Source organism: Capra hircus, chromosome 11 (genome assembly GCF_001704415.2).
Source record: "Capra hircus breed San Clemente chromosome 11, ASM170441v1, whole genome shotgun sequence".
Lineage (NCBI taxonomy): Eukaryota > Metazoa > Chordata > Mammalia > Artiodactyla > Bovidae > Capra > Capra hircus.
The window spans coordinates 88,276,153-88,299,091 of NC_030818.1; positions in this window are offsets into that span (position 1 = coordinate 88,276,153).

Below are 22,939 nucleotides of genomic sequence, written 5' to 3' on the forward strand. Positions count from 1 at the left end.
GCCCCTCGGCCCCTCGGACACTGTGTAGGTCCCCTGAGGCAGGCTCCATGTGCTAAGCCCCAGCGTTCATCTCATAGCATCCTGAGGGCTCGGATGATGAAGGGTGGAAGGTGAGCTGTCTGCTATGTGGGCTTTCCCAGCATCCCCTCATTCCTGGCCCTCAGCACTGTTTTGAGTGTGTGGCCCAAGAATTCAACCCTGAAGGTGGTCATTGTCCCCTAGCCGCTGGTGTGCACAGCACAGAAATGACAGCCCCAGGCTTGTCACGTTGTCAGTGTTCTCCTCTCTGTACCACTTCCCCAGGGTTGACCAGAACTATTCTAGAATGACCACTGTCTTTGCCACAACACTGTTTCAAGAGCATGACTGCCTTTTGACAAGGGACCTTGTGACCTTAGGTTGATGGTAGTCGTTACATGCCTCAGTTCTCTTACCTGTGACTGCCAAGGGGAGTGTAAGGAGAAATTGAGTGAATAGAGGCAGAAAATACTTTTAAAAAGGCCACTGACTTGAGTGCCCATTTCATTACTCAAAATTGACTTCTTACATAAATGAGCAGTTCATTATGTGTGGGACTTGAGATCATGTACTTCCTCCTTTTAAACTATTGCTGACATCCTTGTGGTCCTAATTCATGGACTATTTGGAAGATCTGAGAAGTGAAGTTTACCTCTTGGATTTTTCATTACCAACAGATGGGAATTTACAAAGGTGTGCTACGGGCTATGTGTCTGCATTCCCCCTAAATTCATGTGTTGAAGTTCTCACCCCCAGGGTGACGGTATTTGGAGTGGGGGGCCTTTGGGAGGTGATCAGATGGTGAGGTGATGCCCCCATGAATGGGCCCTTGTTCAGAAACAGGAGAGTGATGAATTCTCCCTCCACCACGTGAGGATGTATCGAGGAGGTGGCCGTTTGTAAGTCAGGAAGAGAGCTCTCCCGAGAACCCAACAAGGCCAATGCCCTGATCTCTTCCAGCCCCCAGAACTGGGAGAAATAAGTGTTTGTTGTTGAAGCTGCCTCATCTGTGGGGTTCTGTTCCCGCAGCTGGGACTGGCCTGTAATTGTCAAAGGAGTATTGCTTGTAATTGTCAAAGCAGGCACTGTGGTCCTCGCAGGTGCTCTAGCCTCATGAGATGTAAGTGCTCAGCATTCCTGGCGTCCTGCTTGAACTGTGTCCCTGCGATCCCAGGAGATGCCCATGGAAACCCAGGAGTTGGCTTTTGTTACCGCGTTAGATTCATTTTGCTGCTGATTATCCAAGGAACAAATGGTAGTAAAACCCTTCCCATTGTGGCAGCGGCTGTCAATTAAATCAGAAGGAAGCCCAAGGCAGATGAAGGAGCGAAACCACTTATTCCAGAGCCTGGAAGTAACATGGGCACCCGCATAGTAGGCCCGGCCCCCCAGGACCCTGCTTTACCTGTTTCTGCCCTGATCTCTTTCCCAGCTGGATGTCATCTCCCTCCGAGACTCCCTCAGGCGTTATCTGCTCCTCTCCTGGGGCACTTACAACCGTCTGCCTCCAGTGAGCTATTTCTGAACCCGCCTTATCTCGCCTCCTGGACCGCTGGTGCCTCAAGGGTTGGGATTGTCATAACCACCTGTTATCTCCCCAGTGCTGAGCCAAGGGCCTCGCGCAAGGGTTATCATTTAGCCGAATTCTGTCCTGTGTTGTGTCGGGGAGCCCCTGGTTCCAGGGCTGGGCCGTGTCTCTGCAGTGGCAGGCTGGCATCCTAGGCTGGTTGGGTGAGGGGTGGGGGCGGCATCCCAGGGGGGCTGCCTCCCTGGGAATTAAAGGCCCTGGGGGACGCCTTCCTGGGGGGGCCCCTTCCGAGGCATCTCTTATGACCCATCTTTGCACTGTCCACCACAGCCGAGTCAGAGGCGCACTCTCCTCTGGGCTTCAAAGCCCTTCATTAGGACACTCACCGCATTGCCTTCTGAATGTTTTTCTGAGAGTCAGATTTCACTGCAAGGCCCAAGGAGAGCAGGGCTTCTGTGTGCCTGTTCCTGTGCTGACAATTTTGCCTGTTTTAACTCACTGGATCCTCACAGCCTCCCTGTGAGAGAGGCATTATTGTGTCTTCTACTTAAAACCTAACGGGGAAACGGAGGTACAGACCGCTCAAGGAATCTCCCCAAGCTCACACAGCCCGCAAGCATGGAGGCAGCCGGGTTCCACGTTCACACGTGCAGCCACCGTGCCCCGCGGTCTGACACCAACAGGGCGCGGCAGTGTCCATCTTCGTCTCCATCTCTTCACTCACAGAATGCTGGTCACTGCCGGTCAGTGGGATGAATGGGTGAGTGGGCTCCATCTTCCGGCCTTTTTTCTTTTAACTTCCTCTCAACCTTTCTCCATCCACGTTTCCCTTAGAAATCTCCCTACATTTGCCTTTTTGGTCCATTTCCATAACTTAAGTGTGAAAAAATGTTCGTGAGACTCATTGCTACTTTGTTCAAACAGATGAACTTGGCTTTGTCCGCAGACGTGAGCATCGCTCCCTTTGACCAGTCGTTCCGGGGATGTCACTGCTGCCTGGGCTGTTTTGAGTGGTTTCTTAGGGAACTGATGACAGAGGTGCTGGAAAAGCCATTTCCATGACTTTATGTCACTGTCTGCACAACACAAACAACATCCCAGAGATTCTCCCAAGTAGGCGTTGCTAACTAAAAGTGCTGTGCCCAAGATGTCACCAACGTCAGTGATTGTGAAAAATGTTGTCCTTTAAAATTCCCCTTCCCTAAATGGCTGCTGTGTTTAGCAGAGGGGTATATTTGAGTGAGCTGCATTTGCTGGAACCGAGGGCCGCAGTCAAGTTGTTTAAACAACAGAAGCTTATTTCTCCAAGTTCTGGAGGCTGGGAATCCGAGATCAAGCTGTCTGCAGCGTTGGTTTCTCCTGAGGCCTCTCTCCTTGGCTTGTCGATGGCCTGTCCTCGCTGGGGTTCATGTGGCCTCCCCTCTGCATGTCCATGTCCTAACTTCGTATAAGGACTCCAGTCACGTTGGGTTAGGACCACCTATGTGAACTCATTTTAACTTACTCACCTCATTAAAGACCTTCTCCCCAAATACAGTCACATTCTGAAACCCTGGGGGTCAGGGGTTTGACATGAACATTTGAGGGGGTTGGAGTTCAGCCACAACAGGTGCTGACTGAAGCTCCAGCCGCTCCCCACTATGCATCTAGGACCCCGGACCTTGGATGAATTTCAGCCTCGGTAGGTTTCATTTCCTTTTCACCAACGTACGGAGTCAGAGCAGCTCACCCCGGTCTTCACAGTTTCCATGCTCTGCCACGTGATGACCTATAAAAGCATCATGTTGGAATGAAATACTGCTTCTGTGACTCAGGCCTCACAGGGGCCTTCAGCGTTCAAGGCCACGATCCCCGTGTGGCCTGAAGTTTCTCAATATTTGACGACAAACTTTATTACCCTTTTATGTTGGCAGGCCAAACATTCCTCCTGGACTCTGCAAGGAGTCACAGTGTCGTCTCCGCTGGAAGCAGCCTCCATGAAACGTTTCCCAGTGTTTTTCTGACCATTTCCCAGACTGGTCTTTCCCAGTTTGCTGGGCCCTGAGCTGGAAGCTCCAGGTCTCTCATGGGAGGAAGGAAGAGGGTGTCTGGCACCTTCCAAGCTGAATGTGGGCATTTTTTTTCCAAGGAAATGCTACGGACGCGCACTGTGAAAGTTTAAAGCCTGAGTCGACACACTAGGGGACAGAAAAGATGCAACAGAGCCTTTCTCCCTGTGGGTTCCCGGGGGACCTGCTTGGTCCCTTTCTGGGTCCCAAGAGTTGCCCAGGGAGGAGGTGCTTCAGGGAGCATGGAGCAGTTGCCTGCAGCCCGCTGTCTACTGAGCAGTGATGTGGGGGCTCTTAGTGACCACCAGAGCCCTGTCCAGCCTCCCCAGGGTGAGGATTTTGGGGGCCCAGCTGGCTCCCTTCAGTGGGGGCGGGAAGGACAGGGAAGGAAGCAGGGGTCCCTGAGTAGCACCAGGTTCTCCTGTCTTGAGTGGGACACTTATTCTTTCTCTTCACTTCTTTTATCCCCAAATTCATAATTTGCCCTCTGCTTTCCATCTCCTCACTGGTACCCACGGGTTTGTTTTCTGTATCTGTGAATTTGTTTTATGTATACTTTCACTGTATCTCTTCACTTCTTAGGGTCGGTCTTCAAACCCAGCTCCTGGCACTTATGCCAGATTCTTGGCCTCCTTCTCCATGACCTTGCCCCACTGATGCCCAGGAGCACAGCTGTGATGGATAAATGAGGTCTTGTGCGTACAGAGCCGGTGCCCAGCAATGGCAGCTACCAGCTGTTTTATTTTGTGCGAGCCTCTGTGGGTCTGGGGGAGGTGGGATGAGTCTGGATGTGGGGGTGACCTCTCCTGTTGGGGATGCTGGTTTAGGTACTCTTTGAGCTCAGCATGGCCATCTTCATAACCGACACGGATACAGCGTGTTAGAGGCACAGCACATGATGTGCTGTCTCTCTGAGAATCCTCCGGTGCCCTCCGTCATGCTGTGAGACAGGCCTGCCACCCCCCTTTGACGTGGGGGATGCCTTGCAGAAGTGCGGCTCAGGTGAGCTATTTGTCCAAGGCCAGACAGCTCATTAGAGGATGGGGAGACTGTGGTCTGGGTCCTCTCTGCTGCCTCTCTGTGCCTCTGAAGCCCAGTGACCCGGCTCCTTTCACATTTTCAGCGCTCATGACTGTCCTGGGGAAACCCTGCAGACAGCCCTGCCTGAGCTCATGTCAAACCCGGGGCCACCACAGAAGTGGCCTGGTTTCTGTTGATCTGAGCACGCCAGCCTCTAATCAACACGGAGGCACTGCTCAGGGCTCTCAAGCTGGGCTTTATTGAGTTGTCCTCTCTTAGCACGTTGAATGTGTGCCAAGTCACTTCAGTCATGTCTGACTCTCTATGACCCCATGGTCTGTAGCCCGCCAGGCTCCTCGGTCCATTCTCCAGGCAAGAATACTGGAGTGGGTTGCCACGCCCTCCTCTAGGGGATCTTTCCCACCCAGGGATCGAACCTGCGTCTCCTGCATTGCAGGCAGATTCTTTACCACTAACGCCACCCTGGGAAGCCCTTTCCACTCTAGTGAGGCCGTTTTTGCATAATCTGCTTAAAAGAAATACGGGTCAGAAATGGAAACTGATTGTTGCCCAATCAGGCCAAATTACTGGTGCTCTGCTTGGCACATTTTCAGCATTTGCAAAAGACTGGTCTCCTCCTTTCATGGGAAATAATAAACTGATCACAGGATGTAAAATCTGGTTTAAGTGGAGCTGACCCAGACACAGGCCATAAAGATCAATTCTAGGTCTGCCTGGAATTCTCCTCACCCCAGTGAGAGCACGTAGGTCTTTGTGGCCTCGGGATGGGCCTTCAGGGGACAGGAGCCTCCTTTATCTGCAGTCTCTCTCTCTCTGGACTGCATACCACTGTTGTCATATCAGGAGGGAATTCCCTGTGTGGTTTTCTCACAGAAAATCTGATTGCCCCTGAGAGGCCATCAGGGGATTTGTATCTTGATCCTCTCCAAAGAGACAGATCCCTCCCCAGGACAAAGGACAGGTAAACAGAAGTTCCAAAATGCACATGACCTTGCAGCCTCTAGTGTAGGGCTCCTGCTTGAACAATGACAACTGTGACTAGGTGTGGCAGAATTATTGGGACATCAACCTGGTGGCTCAGATGGTAAAGAATCTGCCTGCAATGCAGGAGACCTGTGTTCGATCCCTGGGTCAGGCAGATCCCCTGGAGAAGGGAATGGCAACCCACTCCAGTATTCTTGCTTGGAGAATCTCAAGGACTGAGGAAGCTGGGGGGCTATAGTCCATGGGATTGCAAAGAGTTGGACACGACTGAGTGACTAACACTTTCAACCTCATCATAAGGAAGGCTTAGTGTTGACGAATTGATGCTTTCAAATTGTGGTGTTGGAGAAGACTCTTCAGAGTTCCTTGGACAGCAAAGACATCAGATCAGTCAATCCTAAAGAAAATCAACCCTGTATATTCATTGGAAGTACTTATGCTGAAGCTCCAATACTTCGGCCACCTAATGCAAAGAGCTGACTCATTGGAAAAGAACTTGATCCTGGAGAAGGTTGAGGGCAGAAGGAGAAGGGGATGACAGAGGACGAGATGGTTGGATGACATCACTGACTCAATGCACCTGAGTCTGAGCAAACTCCGGGAGATGGTGAAGGACAGTAAAGCCTGTTGTGCTGCAGTCCATGGGGTCGCAAAGAATCGGACATGACTGAGTGACTGAAAAACAAGCTCATAAACACTCAAGGAGGAAAGGGCCCTTGGATTCCGAAATGTTGGCATCACCTGAATGGCTAGTGGTATCTGGCTTAAGGAGGAGAGCCAAGAATGTCCCCCAAATTGTTTTGGGGTCTATGGCCTGAGAGGTGGTGGGGAGAAGGCAGCTGGATGTAAGTAGAGTTTGGTGGAGAGGACACTGGTTTTGGAATTGGACCTGTCTAGCTTGAATTCTTGCTCGGAAGTGAGAGCCCTTAGGTAAGTTATTCAACCTCTTGACATTTCTTGATGTAAAGAGATGACAACACTGACTTCAAAGAGGTGTTGAGGGGATAGGCTGGAATGTTATCTCTCACATGTCTGGCTCACAGTGGTGTCCTCTATTTGCCCAAGAGCTGGACGCCCAGTCCCCAGGGCCTGGCACAGAGGAAGTTGACAGTGAGTGGTGGCTGAATGAATGCATGATGGATGGATCAGAGGGCAAGAAACCAGGACAGAGCTTCCCAGGTGGCTCAGTGGTAAAGAATCCACCTGCCAATGCAGGAGACGTGGGTTCAATCCCTGGGTTGGGAAGATCCCCTGGAGAAGGAAATGGCAACCCACTCCAGTAAACTGCCCAGAGAATCCCATGGACAGAGGAGCCTGGAACGTTACAGTCCATGGAGTTGCAAAGAGTCAGACAGGGCTCAAGCAACTTGGCAGGCATGAATGTGTTCATGTATTCCAATCTCTGATTTGTTTAACGAGTATATTTAAATTTCATGTTTACAGGTTTGATAAACATTTTCCTGAAACTAATGTGATTTTTTTCCCCCCAAATCACCAACAGATCTGAAGTCCTCAGTGAACATTGCCTAGTATTATTAACTCAAGGAGAAAGCTTTCTGTTATCTGCTGAGGTCATCTCAAATACCTTTCCTGTGGCTGTTGGAGGGAAATCCAAAAGTTCTGGGTATGGAGTCCTTGTATCTGCTGTTGGGATTTAGAATGACCTGCAAATAATGATCTATCATAGTTTATTCTCATATATATATATATATATATATATATATAACCTTTTAAAAAAATCGAGATACAGAGCTGACCCATGAACAACATGGCTTTGTATTGTGAAGGCCCACTTAAACGTGGCTTGCTATGGAAACATTTGAGAACATGTGTGTGTGTGGAGGTGAGTTTGCCTGGATCCCAGACCCTCATATACTTTTGGAACAACTGCCTTGACTCTTTACAGAAGCGACACAGCTGTCTGCATTTTCAAAATATCTGTATTTGTCTGCACGGGGTCTTCGTGGCTGCTCAAGGGCTTTCTCTGGCTGTGGGTGAGCACGGGCTGCTCTCTGTTTGTGGTGCTCGGGTTCTCACTGTGGCGGCTTCCCTTGTTGTGGAGCACAGGTTCTAGGTGTGGGTTTCAGTAGCTGCCCCTCGAGGGCTCTAGAGAGCAGGCTCAGTAGTCACACTGGCTTAGTCGCCCTGCAGATGTGGGATGTTCCCAGACCAGGGATCGAACCCAAGTCCCCTACATTACTAGGCGGATTCCTATCCCCTGCACCCCAGGTAAGTCTTCTCACAATGTTTTAACCATTTGACCCAGAAATCTGCCTGCTGGGAAATTGCACTCAGAAAACAATAAAAAAAGAAAGGCTCTTGAGTTGGGGGAGGGTAAAATTACCTTCCATCTTACTGCTATTTTTAACCCATTAATTAAGTGGAGGAAGACTCTTTGTTCTTCAGGCGGACTGGGTAGCTCACATTCATCCCATTCTTTTTCTTAGAGTGAAGTTTCAGAACTTATCTTTAAGAAAACAGAATATAGGAGGCTATCCTATTTTAGATGGACTGGTGCTCATGGTTTCTGTATTGCAAAATATTTAATGTGAACTGAGAGGCATGACATAGTTTCCATGTTAAGGGGAAAAAGAATTTGCCCCATTTGTTCCTTTTTTTCAATGCAATGTTCATCCAGAGCGGAAGAGCCTCTTCATGGAATTTCTTGTCACCATGAAGTCACAACCAGCCCACAGCCTCCCTCCCCTCCATGTCCCCGATGGCTGTAGCAGGCTCAACCTGGGGCTATGGGAATTCCTGAGGGTCATGCTCTGTATCCAGTTCCTCGGTTACTGTGGTAAAAACCTTCACCGCCCGGGTTCCCCTCGTCTGAGGGAAGTGGACTCACCAGCACATGATGTGTCAGGGTCCAGCTCAGAGGAGGTGCCCTCCATTCTGGGGGGCTCAGTGCCCAAGACTTTTGATGAGAATTCACTGCTGTCATGAGGGCTCTTGGTGGCTGGGATTGTTCTATGAGTCATTTCAGGTGAAGCTGGACTTAGGGAGGTGTTTGTGCCCTGCACCTCGGAAGCTGGAAGACGGTTCTCCTCTCGTCCCTTGGGGACCCTTGAGCCCTCAGCCAGGAGAAGGGCTGTATTTGGTGGATTTGGAGGAGAACTGGGGCATGAAGGAAGAACCCATGCGAGGGGGAACTTTGGAGAAAGCAAGGGGCTTTTTTGACAAGTTAATAATAGCGCAGAGCAGCCGCTCCCATTGGCTGTGGAAGCCCTGGAGAATAACCAGTCTGCTTGTTACTAACGATGCTTCGTTTGGCTGTTGAAAGAGCCCAGATCCCAGGTCTCTGTTTTGAGCCTGGTGCAGAAGGTGGTCCCAGCCCGAGGGGCTTTGACCCTGAAGTTTGGCTCAGCTGGGATCCTACAGACCTGCCTGAGGAAGACAGCTTCTCACCTGGAAAAACAGAGTTCTTCTTCCCGCCCCTATCACCTGGGGAGGTTCCTGTGGGTATAGCATCTACCTGGGAGGTGGCAGGGTACTACCTCTCTCTGATCCTGCCTGCCACCTGTAGCCCTGAGGCCCTGGCTTCTCCCGCGGAGCTGCCTCTGAGCACTTCTGGCTCCGTTCTGGACTCTCTGAACCCCAGCCTCCCCAACCTGGCCTGAGAGGGCAGGGACTGTGTCCTTCCGGTTCTTCCTCCAGAGGGGGAAGGAGCAGGAGGTGTCCTTGGGAACCACTCACCTGTAAGCAGGTGGAGCCTCCTCAACACCACCTTACCCCCCAGGGCAGAAGACAGAGGGGCTCCTGGGAAGGCCGCCAGGAAGAGGCAGGCTCAATAATCCCAGGGGAGTGGGGTTTCTAGGAGGTCATTCCCTCTGCATCTTAGAGAAGGCACGGTGACTCTGGCTTTCTCCCAAACCAGAGACCAGGGAGAGGACTCTGGGGCCTCTTTACCAAAGCCCCTCACCCTGCCAGGGACCCATCCTGGTTATGTCGGCCTGCCCGAGAGATCTCTGCCTGCCCATCATTTCCACTCCCCCGACCTGGGTTCAGGCTTCCCTGGTGGCTCAGCTGGTAAAGAATCTGCCTGCGATGTGGGAGACCTGGGTTCGATCCCTAGGTTGGGACGATCCCCTGGAGAAGGGAATGGCTACCCATGCCAGTATTCAGGCCGGGAGAATTCCATGGATTGTATAGTCCATGGGGTTGCAAAGAGTCAGACACAACAGAGCGACTTGCACCTGGGTTCAAGCCTCCGCTGCATATTGTATATCCATGGTTCTATATAGCCACTGTGCCTTGTGTATCCTTGATATTCTGAATATTCACTGTATATTGTATTTCTGGGCTTCCTGAATGGGTGGTGGTCTAGTGATAAAGAACCCACCTGCCAATGCAGGAGGCATAAGAGACCCTGATTTGATCCTTGGGTGGGGAAGATCCCCTGGAGGAGGGTATGGCAACCCACTCCAGTATTCTTGCCTGGAGAATCCCATGGACAGAGGAGCCTGGTGGGCTGCAGTCCATGGTGTCGCAAAGAGTCAGACACGACTGACGTGACTGAGCACGCATGCACTTTGTATTTCCATCATATGCTGACTCTTACCAATGCAACTGGACTCCTCAGTGGACTCCCAGGTCAGGTGTCTCCAGCTCCAGTGACTTTTCTCCAGTTCCAGTCTCCTGCCCTGTTTCACGGACGAGGCCCCAGGCTCTCTGGGGTGGGGTGCCCCCTCCAGCCTCCTTACCTGTCTCTTACTCCTCCCCACTTCCTCACGTGGAGCTGCCTCACCCTCCAGCCTCTGCCAGTGGTGTTATCTGTCAGATCAGCAGGCAGGCACCTTTTGGAAACAAAGGCAAGGGATTACATAGTGTGATGGGTGTCAGAGTGCTTTGGTGGTCTTACTCTTGACCTTTGTCTGTGGGAGGTCTTGTTGGCATCCGAGGTGCCCAGTGAGTCTGAGAGAGGTGGATTGACTGGACCAGGGTCACACAGCTCAGCGTGATGAGTCTGGCCACCTTTTCTGCCTCCAGAGCCAGGGTATTCCCACCCAGGGTGCAGCCCTGGGGGTCACTGATGGTCCTGCATCATTGGCCTTGATCACGGAATTGGACTTGCCCGCTTGCCCCTTGTGGACCTGCTCATGGTGCTTGGCCTGGGTTGGCCTCTGGTTGCTGGGGACTCCCCCCTGACCTCCTTCTCCATGAAGCCTTGATCTCAGTTGACTTCAGCTCTTGCTGTGTTCTCAGGCTGGAGGAGCCTGCTGGTCCTTTTGGTCATTGATAACCTGCCATTGTGCTGGGCACAGGGCTTAAGACTTTGGAACTTTCTCTCACCCCCGTCCTGCAGTGCACCCATCAGACACTTGGGGATCCACCCCTTCACCCCACCATCTGCAGGGTCCCTCTAGTACATCACGTGCACAGTGGCCACAAGCTCACCCACATACAGGGCTCACACACTCACACAAACACACAGAGTCCACATGTTCACACACACACACATACAGAGTCCGCATGTTCACACACACACTCACACACAGAGTCCACACATTCACACACACACACACACAGAATCCACACATTCACACACACACACAGAGTCCACACATTCACACACACACACACACATGTTCACACATACACAGTCCACATGTTCACACACACAGAGTCCACACGTACACACACACACACACACATGTTCACACATACACAGTCCACATGTTCACACACACACACAGAGTCCACACGTTCACACACACACACACACGTTCACACATACACAGTCCACATGTTCACACACACACACAGAGTCCACACGTTCACACACACACACACACGTTCACACATACACAGTCCACATGTTCACACACACACACACACAGAGTCCACACATTCACACACACATACACGTTCACACATACACAGTCCACATGTTCATACACACACACACACACAGAGTCCACATGTTCACACACACACTCATGCACACAGAGTCCACACATTCACACACACACACACAGAGTCCACACGTTCACACACACACACACACGTTCACACATACACAGTCCACATGTTCACACACACACACACAGAGTCCACACATTCACACACACACACACGTTCACATATACACAGTCCACATGTTCATACACACACACACACACAGAGTCCACATGTGCACACACACACTCATGCACACAGAGTCCACACATTCACACACACACACACAGAGTCCACACGTTCACACACACACACACACGTTCACACATACACAGTCCACATGTTCACACACACACACACAGAGTCCACACATTCACACACACATACACGTTCACATATACACAGTCCACATGTTCATACACACACACACACACAGAGTCCACATGTGCACACACACACTCACGCACACAGAGTCCACACATTCGCACACACACACACAGTGTTCACACATACACAGTCCACACGTTCACACACACAGAGGCCACACGTTCACACACATATGTTCACACACACACGGTCCACACATTCACACACACACAGAGTCCACACATTCACACACACACACAGAATCCACATGTTCACACATATGCACATAGTCCACATTTTCACACACACGTTCCACACACACACAGACACACACACACACGTTCACACATACAAGCCTTCCAGTCACAAATTGACCTCGGAAGCAGGAGATCCTCGACCTTGCTCCAAGAGGCTCACAGCCTCTATGATCCAGTTTCCAGAAAGGCCCTGCCGTGACCCGCAGTTATCCGCGGTTGCCAAGCCTCAATATAATCAGGTCGTCTTCCTAGTGGGATGACTGGGTGCCCAGGACACCCTGTCTCTGGGAGGTGAAGAGAAAGAGACAAAGGGGAGGACCTGACACAGGAAGCAAGGGCCGGACCGTGCTCGGGACACGGCAGCGGTGCCTGTGGGTGCTTCTGCTGGGCGAGACCGTGTGGCTCACACTGACGGGCTGATGTTGGGGTAAAGGCTCCCACCCCCTCCTGCCTCTGGTTCAACCAGAGCATTTAATTTCCATTTTCTCTGTTGAGTATTGCAGTTTCTGGGCACGTGGTCACTGTAGTTTAATGAAGGTAGCAGGTGTGTGCCTGTCTGTGTGCAAGAGTGTGTGTGTGTGTGTGTGTGTGTGTGTGTGTGTGTGTGTGTGCCAGCATTATTCTGAAAAGGAAGGAAGGAAGACAGAAGAAACTGATGGCCTAATGAAAAACTTACCCGTGGACACTGTGGTAGCAGAGCCTGGGCTGTCGTGGTGTGAACGGCTTCCCACTTCTCTCCGGGCTTGCCCATCACGGTTCTGACTCGATCTGTGATGCTCTGGAATTGGCCATGGGGTACACAACGTGGTCAGGGGGCCCGCCGTCCTCTCCCTCCCCTTGGAGGGGTCTGGGGGTTGTAGTGGGAGTCTGCAGGGCTCGAGGGTGAGGCAGGTCGAAGACTCGGCTGAGAAGGGAGACCATTTGTCACCATAGATGGGGCTGGGGGGTGACATTTGGAAGTCATGGGGAGCCAGGCATCTGGGCTACAGCCCCTGATTAGGGGCCCCTGGGAGTTCCAGGCCAGCCTGAGAGCTGGGCAGGGCAGAGTGAGTGTCCTGCAGGATCCTCGCTGCCCAATTGCCATCTACACCACTGTCTAAATCAATGTCTACGCAGCTGTCTAAATGTGTCTACACCGCTGTCTAAGTCGGTGTCTACACCACTGTCTATATCAGTGTCATCTATACCACTGTCTAAGTCAGTGTCTACACAGCTGTCTAAATGAGTCTACACCACTGCTCCAGGGAAAACTCAGCCTCCAGAAGCAGGCACAGAGGGAAGCCACAGAAGGTGAACCGGGAGGGGATCCCCAGTGCTCCAGTGAGGTTTCTTGGAGGGAGGGCCGTCTTGAAACAGCCCTTGAAACAGCTTGTCTGGGGAAGGGTGAGAATTAGTCTCTCACTAGTCTTTATTTTTTTTTAATGCAAACTTTTCATTTTAGTTAATCAATGGCCATACCGCCTGGCATATTGATCTAGTTGCCCAACCAGGGATTGAACCCTCGCCCCCTGCACTGAAAGCTCGGAGTCCCAACTGTTGGACCCAGGGACGTCCTCTCTGGTCCTCCTGAGCGGGCTTGCTGGCCGGTGGCTCCTCTGAAGCCCATACAGTGAGGAGGGAAGGGATATAGGCAAGGGGGCTTCTCGCATGGACAGGTGGTGTGTTCTTAGAGACACACCGCTCTTACCAACGGAAGTCTTCACTGAGGGGGAGGATGATGTAAAAGACAAAGTGCTGCCCAGATGGTAAGGGACTCTGGTGACCCATTTCTGGGACTGGTGGTCGTGTTCCCCTCTAGAGCAAAGCAGACACAGCAAGGACCCTCACAGGCCCTGGCGGGGACCCTGACCTCAGGCCCTGGGTTGCCAGATGACAGCCGACGATTCCAGGATTCACAGCGTAGGTGATTTCTGTTCATTTTTATATTATTACCCTCCTATCCTCCCAAAGGAAGCATAGTTACCAGAAAAACATACTACTTATTTACTCAATTTAGCATTTTTAATACATGAAAACTGACTTTACGTATGAACGAGAATAGTTTGGATAAGGAGAAGCCTTAATATTTTCTTAGGGGGTGGGCCCGCAGACAATTTTAGTCTTGGATTCTTGTTTTAGTCTCAGGTTGTTTTTCTCAATAAAATAACATTATGAGCAATGAAAATTCACTTTTACAGTGGTTTATTTCAGAGGTTTCCCTGGATGGAGATACCGTTTTCATCGGGCAGAGTCACTGGAAGGGAAGAAGTCAGCGTTCTAGTTGGGACTAAGCAATATCTTTTGAAAGTTTACCAGAGGGAAAAGCCATCTCTAAACGGATCACTGTTTTTGGTGGGTAGATCCACTTTCGGCTCATCTCTGACCCTCATTTCCAGGGCAGTGGCTTCATTTATCAGCGAACCAAAATGGATCACAAATCGGGTGACAATTCTGAATGCCTGGCAGCTGGGGTGATCTCTCGTGAGGAAGCTGAAGTTACTAGAAGCTTTGGGAACATGTGCAGGGCTCTGCCCTGCCCAGGGGAGGTGGCTCCTGGAGCTGCCCTCCGGATGGGCTAACTCCACACTCTGGGTCAGAGACCCCCCAGCTCAGGCGCAGCCCAGCACGGCGGTCACCAGATGTGCACACACGAAGCCTGAAGGCCCATCATAATGATTCTAAGCATATACAGTAGAACCACAGACACAGAGCATCCAGCATGGGCTCGGCCAGGATTCAGTCTGTTCAGTTGCTCAGCCGTTTCTTTGCGACGCCACGGACTGCAGCACGCCAGGCCTTCCTGTCCATCACCAACCCCCGGAGCTTACTCAAACTCACGTCCATTGAGTTGGTGATGCCATCCAGCCATCTCATCCTCTGTCGTCCCCTTCTCCTCCCACCTTCAATCTTTCCCAGCATCAGGGTCTTCTCCAATGAGTCAGTTCTTCGCATCAGGTGGCCAAAGTACTGGAGTTTCAGCTTCAGCATCAGTCCTTCCAGTGAATACTCAGTGTTGATTTCCTTTAGGATGGACTGGTTTGATCTCCTTGCTGTCCAAGGGACTCTGGATCCCTGGATTAGATGTTTCTATGTGTTGCTTCCATCATTTTCCACCTGGTCCCTCCCTCTCCATCTCGGGATAAACTCTCCCCACGGGATGGGCCTGGATGGACAGCAGGCCCTTTCAGGTCTGGGATTTCTCCCCTCCTGCCTCTGGGTTCCTCCTAGAGGTCATTCCGGGAATCTCTGGAGAGGCTTTTGTGAAATTGCTGCCTTTTCCTCTTTCAGTAGAGTGTGGGTCATGAGTTGTCCCCCGAGGATGGGTTTTTATGGGGCCTTTAGAGCCCTGTGCATATTTTTTGACACTTCCACCTGGTGAGGAGGGATCAGGTGTCATGGCATCGAGGTGGAGAAGATTCTGGAAGGGAGGCCCCTTGGCTTCCCAAGGCTGAATCAGTCAGAGGCAGAGTGGGGAACAGAGTCCAGGTCTCCTGGTTCCTTCCCTGTCTCTTCCCACAGCCCCGGAACCCTCCTTTCTGAGGGCATGTCAGTCTTACCTTCACGTCCCCAGAGCGGGCTGGCTGCTCGGGTATGCAGGTGAGGGAGGCCATCACTCAGGATTGCCAAGAGCTCCCTTCTCCAGCCTCCACTTCTGGTCCATTCTGCTCCCCACCCTCCCCCTCCCACTGACTCTGTCTCTAGAGACAGTCTTCCCTCCGGGTCTGTCTGCCAACTGGTTATCTGTCTGACTCAGGGCCTCTGTACAGTGGGGGGATCTGTGCATTGCAACCTCCCCCCACCCTGACACCGGTCCCTGCCCTGACGGCCCTGGGTGGGGAAGTACTGGGAGGTGGGAGGGAAGGGAAAAATGTTCCTGCACCGTCATCTGTAAACAGCACAAGGCAGGCACCCTTTCTTCAAGGTGCCATTAAGTGAAGTCGCTCAGTCGTGTCTGACTCTTTGTGACCCCATGGACTGTAGCCTACCAGCCTCCTCCATCCATGGGATTTTCCAGGCAAGAATACTGGAGTGGGTTGCCATTTCCTTCTCCATCAAGGTGCCATTACGCCACTTTAACTCTTTCACTCATCCTTACTGTGACTTCTTGGCTTGTAAATGTTTAAAGACATCATAAAAATTCAGTTCTTTCATTAACCAGTGTCTGCTCTGAGCACCCACCGCCTTCTGACTGCCGATAACCATGTCCTCCCTTCACTCTCAGTGCACTGATGTTACAGGTGAGTCTCTCTGAGTTAAGAGTTTTGGTGTCCCCAGCTGGCCTGGCAGCCTTATTTGAGATTTTTCTTGGGTTCTAGGGGATGGATTACGGTGTGTTTCCCAGCGACCCTGCAAGGCTGTGGCCGATGCTTCTTCCAGCATCATCTCCCAGAGAAGCTTGATCGGCAGTAAGTGAGCCTCCATTCTGGCCCCCCGAGGATCACTCCTAGAAGGCAGAGAAGGATGTGCTCGTAGGGCATCACCTTGACCTTGGGGCTTTGACGCTTGTCCTGTGCACTCCCAGCCAGGGCCCTGCCATGGAGCACTGGCAGCTTCGGTGCCCTCTGCCATTGCAGTCCAGGCGGGAGGCTGTTGGAGGACGCCTGGAGGGAGTTAGTGAGTTGGGGACCTAGGGGATGGGATGGACCGTGGAACACGGTCCTGAGCTGTTGAGGTGCCCATTGGTCACATCCTACCTGGCATCTTTCAATCGTAGAGAGCGTTTTTTAAAACTTATGTTATTGAAGTATAGTTGATTTACAATGGTGTCTACATTTCTGTTGCACTGCAAAGCCATTCAGTTATATATATATAAATATATATAATGTATATATATACATTATTTTAATATTCTTTTCATATTCTTTTCCATTATGGTTTATCACGGGAAATTGAACAGAGTTCCGTGTGCTATACAGCAGGGTCTTGTGGTTTATCCATCCTATGTAAAGAGCTTACAACTGCTAACCTCAAACTCCCAATTCATCCCTCTCCCATTCCTCCTTCCCCCTTGGCAATCACTGGTCTGTTCTCTGTGTCTGTGAGTCTGTTTCTGTTTCATAGATAAGTTCATTTGTGTCATATTTTAGATTCCACATATAAGTAGTAGTTTAGTCCCTAAGTCATGTCTGACTCTTGCATGTCCATAGACTGTAGCCTGCCAGGCTCCTCTCTCCATGGGAATCTCCAGGCAAGAAAACTGGAGTGGGTTGCCATTTCTTTCTCCAGGGGATCTTCCCAATCCAGGAATTGAAATCAGGTCTCCTGCATTGCAGGCAGATTCTTTACTGACTGAGCTACGAGTGAAGCTGTAGTAGCTCATTATTATAAGCTACTATAATAACCAGTCCATCCTAAAGGAAATCAGTCCTGGGTGTTCATTGGAAGGACTGATGTTGAAGCAGAAACTCCAATATTTTGGCCACCTGATGCAAAGAGTTGACTCATCTGAAAAGACTGTGATGTTGGGAAAGATTGAAGGCAGGAGGAGAAAGGGACGACAGAGGATGAGATGGTTAGATGGCATCACTGACTCAATGGACATGAGTTTGGGTGAACTCCAGGAGCTGGTGATGGACAGGGAGGCCTGGCGTGCTGCGGTTCATGGGGTCGCAAAGAGCTGGACACGACTGAACGACTGAACTGAACTGAACTGAACTGATAATACATAGTAGCTCGTATTATAATATGTAGCAGCTTGTATTATAAGTGGTATCATATAATATTTGTCTCTTTCTGATTTACTTCACTTTATATGATAATCTCTAGGCCCGTCCATATTGCTGCAAATGGCATTACCTCATTCTTTTTTATTGCTGAGTAATATTCCACTGTATATATGCACCACGTCTTCTCTTTTCATCAGCTGATGGACATCAATGTTGTTTCCATGCCGTGGTTATTGTGAATAGTGCTGCTATGAACGTGGGGGTACACGTCTCTTTTCGAATTATAGTTTTGTCTGGCTATATGCCCAGGAGTGGGACTGCTGGATCCCAAGACAACTCTAGGTTTTTGAAGACCCTCCATACTGCTCTCCGCAGGGGCTGCAGCAGTCTACGCTCTCACCAACAGTGTAGAAGGGCTCCCCTCTTCTCTGCACCCTTTTCAGCATTTGTTATGACTTAATGACGACTGAACTGAATGACGGTCATTCCGGCTGGCGTCAAGAGGTACCTCATCGTAGCTTTGCTTTGCATTTCTGTAATGATTAGTGATGTTGAACGTCTCTTCATAACATGCGGAGTTTTAGAGAGGAAAGTGAGGTTCCCCAGCCCCCACAGGGGTGAAAGGTCCACTCCTCAAGGAAGCCCTACTGTGGGGGCAGGGAGAAGCAGAAGTTGGAGTGCTCACTTCCTCCCCTCGGCGCTCTCTCAGCAACTGCGGTCCTCTGGGCCCCGGACTCCCGGGTTCACCCCAGAGGAAAGCCAACAGCCTCTGAGGGTCACTCAGGCCCGCCACCTGGGTTGGGCTGGATGGCTGCGGTGGCTGCGGTGCTGTGGGTGACACGGGCCAGGCAGGCAGGCGGGCAGAGGGGGCCTTTCAACTCAAATCAGTCCTCTAGAATCACACCTGAAGCTCAAGGTTTGCTTCCAAACCTCATTTTTCTCCCTGTAAAGCAAACGTGTGTCACCTTGGGTTTAGTTGCAAACTCATCCCAAACCTGGGGTTGAGTTAAGCTTCATGGACACGTTGTCCTGAGCTGGTCTGTGCCTTGCCTTGGTTTGAAATGATCTACTCTGACTCCTGAGATGAGTCCTGACCCCAGACCACCCTTGCTGCCCAGCGGGGTTGGCCCCTGCCTGGGCCCTGCGCTGCCATGCCCCACTTCTGTCTGGATGTGACTGGGCATGCTCATCCCCCACCCCCACCATGCTGAGCTCAGGTTTGGTCCCACTGGCCTCCAGTTGCCTCAGCTCCTCTCCTCCTTGAGTCCCTGCACCACTCATGTCCTGCAGTTGTTCTGGCAAACGAATCTACCAGAAGCTGCCCCCCGCCCTCCACTCCATCTTTGTCCCATCACTAGATCTTCTGGATGCTGGCTATTCCTGCTTCTTGTACCTGGTCTGGTGACCTCTGTGACTTGTCCAGGTCCTGCGGGGTCAACTGGAAGCCCAGCTTCAGGCAGGCAAAGCAGAGCAGGCCATCCTCATGGGAGACAGTCCCCTCTCGCCCCTCCTCTCAGCCTCTGAGAGGAGAGGCGAGCTGTCAGCCCCTTGCTTGGAGCCCAGCATCTTCTCCAGCTCTGCCCAGTAGCTGGAGTCCAGGCTCTCCTCCTTCTGAACGTAGAGCTGTGTTGAAGAAGGGACATAGCCTCAGGTACGGGAGGAGAAGACTCTAGAGGTGTCAAGAGTCATATGGGCATGGCTTTGGGGCTGAGGTCCACACCCAGCAGCCAGAAATCTGACCACTCACTGGGCACCCTCCCCAGGGCAACCTTTCCTCCTGATTCTGAGCAGGATGACTTCTGAAACCCCAGATTTTTAATTCTCACCTAGTAACGCCGTGTCAGGTGACTCACAGCCAACTTAGAAGTGGAAAGTTCAGACATTTTGAAGTGGTTTGAATAATCATAAAAAGGGATCCTAAAACAAAATGAAAAAGGCCCCAGAAAACCCAAACTTCACAGATCCCCAAACCTAGCTGTGCTTCTCCTTTCTCAAGAAGGTGATGGCGTTTCAAGGCACGGAAAGGTGAGGAAAGTTGTCCAAGATTACACAGCAAACCTGTGGTGGAGCCAGGGTTTGAATAGGTTATTTGGGTCCAGAACTTGGGCTCCTATTCCCCAGCGAACCGGGTGTTCAGTGACAGCTCCTGGTTACTGAGAACCCACTACGTGTTACACTTTCCTTCAGTCTTTATGTCAAGTCTGCAAGATATTATTGTCCCTGTTTTTTTCTTTCGCTCAGTCATCTCCGACTCTTTGCGACCCCATGACTGCAGCACGCCAGGCTTCCCTGTCCTTCATCATCTCCCGGAATTTGCTTAAACTCACATACATTGAAGCAGTGATGCCATCCACCCTATTTTACAACTGAGGAAACCAAGACTTCAGGAAGTTGGGTGGCTTTCCCAGATCACCGCAACAGCATGTGTTTGAAGCTGGGTCTCCCTGAGCCCAAGGTTACCACTGTTCCCCTTGGTTGTGCAGCTCTGCACAACCCTGCACAGCCCCGCACAGCCCCACACAGCCCCGCACAGCCCCGCACAGCCCCACACAGCCCCGCACAGCCCCACACAGCCCTGCACAGCCTTACACAGCCCTACAGAGCCCTGCACAGCCCTACACAGCCCTACAGAACCCTGCACAGCCACGCACAGCCCTGCAGAGCCCTATACAGCCCCGCACAGCCCCACACAGCCTTACAGAGCCCTGCAGAGCCCTGCACAGCCCTACACAGCCCTACACAGCCCTGCACAGCCCTATAGAGCCTTACACAGCCCTATAGAGCCCTGCAAAGCCCTACACAGCCCCACACAGCCCCGCACAGCCCCGCACAGCCCCGCACAGCCCTACAGAACCCTGCACAGCCCTCCACAGCCCAGCACAGCCCCACACAGCCCTACACAGCCCTACACAGCCCTACAGAGCCCTACACAGACCTACAGAACCCTGCAAAGCCCTACACAGCCCCTCACAGCCCCACACAGTCCTACACAGCCCCTCACAGCCCCACACAGCACTGCATAGCCCTACAGAGCCCTACACAGCCTTACACAGCCCCACACAGCCCCACACAGCCCCACACAGCCCTCCACAGTCCTATAGAGCCCTGCAGAGCCCTACACAGCACTGCACAGCCCCGCACAGCCCCGCACAGCCCCACACAGCCCTCCACAGCCCTACAGAACCCTGCACAGCCCCGCACAGCCCTACACAGCCCTATAGAAACGTGCAGAGCCTTACATAGCCCTGTACAGCCCCACACAGCCCTACAGAACCCTGCACAGCCCTGCACAGCAATGTCTCCAGACTTTACTGCTGCCCCATCTAACACCCGGCACACAGTAGGTGCACAAAGGTGCAGGACAGGTGAGCTGAGTTGTCCTTTAAGATTGCAGCTGGGAGGGAAACATGGCTGTTCTGAAGAGCACCCCATGGGCCCTACAGATGGTGGAAAACTCACATCAGGGTGGAAGGGATCTTCATCCCAGAGGCGGGGGTGGGGGTGAGGTGGGGGTAAGTGGGAGTGTGTGTTCTAGCCCTGGTTCCTGAGTCTGCAGGGGAAGGTGTGGTATGAAACAGGAACTACAGAGGGTAAGGGAAACCATCCTCTCATTCCAGACTGTAAATCGTGCCCGAGGACCCTCAGGGCCCACGGTGGGCAGACCGCAGGAGTCTGATCTACTAGGTTAGATGTTTGCACAAATTGCAAAGGTGGGATGGAGATGGGGGTGGGGGGAGGTTAAAGGAGAGAAAGTTATACCAGGGCTCAGGAGTAAAGAAAGCATTCATCGGAAAAAGCAATGAAGAGGATTTATAGGTGATTCTGACAGGTGGGGCGATGCCAGCAGGCAGGAACAGAGAGGGGGGAGCTGCAGGTCCTACGGGCTGAGTGGCAAGCTGTCCTACATAAGGCAGGCAGGGAGGAGCCCTCTGGCTGGAGGCGTAGACGGTGGGCGAGGCCATGGCGGTGGGCGTGGACTACCTGGAGCCCCGCCCCCCCAGCTCGCCTCTCTGGGGTGACACGTGCTCTGCCCCAAGGGGAACCTGCGGGGGCGGGAGTGGTGGGGGGTGAGCAGAGGCCAGAAGACCCATTTATCCCACAGAGCAGGAAGAGCTGGTTTAGGTGGCGTCCACTGCGTGTTCCTTTTTGCCTCTGATGTCTGGAAGGGGAATTCAGCAAAAAAACGACTCCAGTCTGGAGCTCTGACCCAGTTTCCTCAATCCAGGCTGTAGGGAGGCACCTGTGTAGCCGAGCCCAGGGGTCCCCGCGGACCACGCACCTTCCCGTTTCTTCCCTCCTCTGCACCCCGACGCCACACCCCCACTGTGCCCAGGGTGCCAGCCCCGGCGCTGTGTCCCTGCCGCTGATTTGGACTGGCCATCACCCTGCGTCAGGGCGTGCAATCGCGCCTCTCCCCTCCGCCAGGAGCTCTGGGAGACATAACTGTGTGTGTCTTATGACCGCACATAGTGAGATACCAGGTAAGTGTTAGGGAATGAACAGGAGCTGTGCTCAGCCCTCTCCTCCCTGGAGCCTGCCTTGAGCAGAGATCCCTCTCTCCAGCAGCCTGATCTTCCACATGACCATGGCCCGGCGGGGCTGCACTCAGGGTGCCCCTCCTGGCAGGACCACGTCCCACTTCCCATCTGGGAACTGAGCTGCTTCTGGCCTCTTGGGACCTGGGTGGCAAGGTGCCCACACCTCGGCGTGTCCCCTGCGTACCCGTGGCCTTGGCGTATCCCATCCCCGTGATGAGTGAGGTTTCAGATGGAGAAGCCAGAACTGGCTAATGAAAGGCTCTTTCCTGCAGATGCCATCATTGGCACTGGCTTCTGAGCCCTGGGCGGCCGTGGCCCTAGTTTCTCTGGCTTCCTGCCTGAGTTCCCTCGGGACAGGCACTGTGGTCATCGGTGGAATCTGGTAGGGGCAGTGTGTCATCCCTGCACCTCAGGGGTATGGACAGCTGCTTCCGCAACTTCAACAGTCCTGGAAAAAGGCCTCGGTTTTCTGGAGGAGGAAAGGGGGCTCTTGGGACATTCCCGCTTCCTCTTCCCTGGATGCTACTCTCTTGAGTCCCTCTGGTGTGGAGTGTTACACAGCTCCAGGCCAAAGCCCACCTTGCCCAGCCCCCTCGGGGTCAGGTGGTACTCCCTT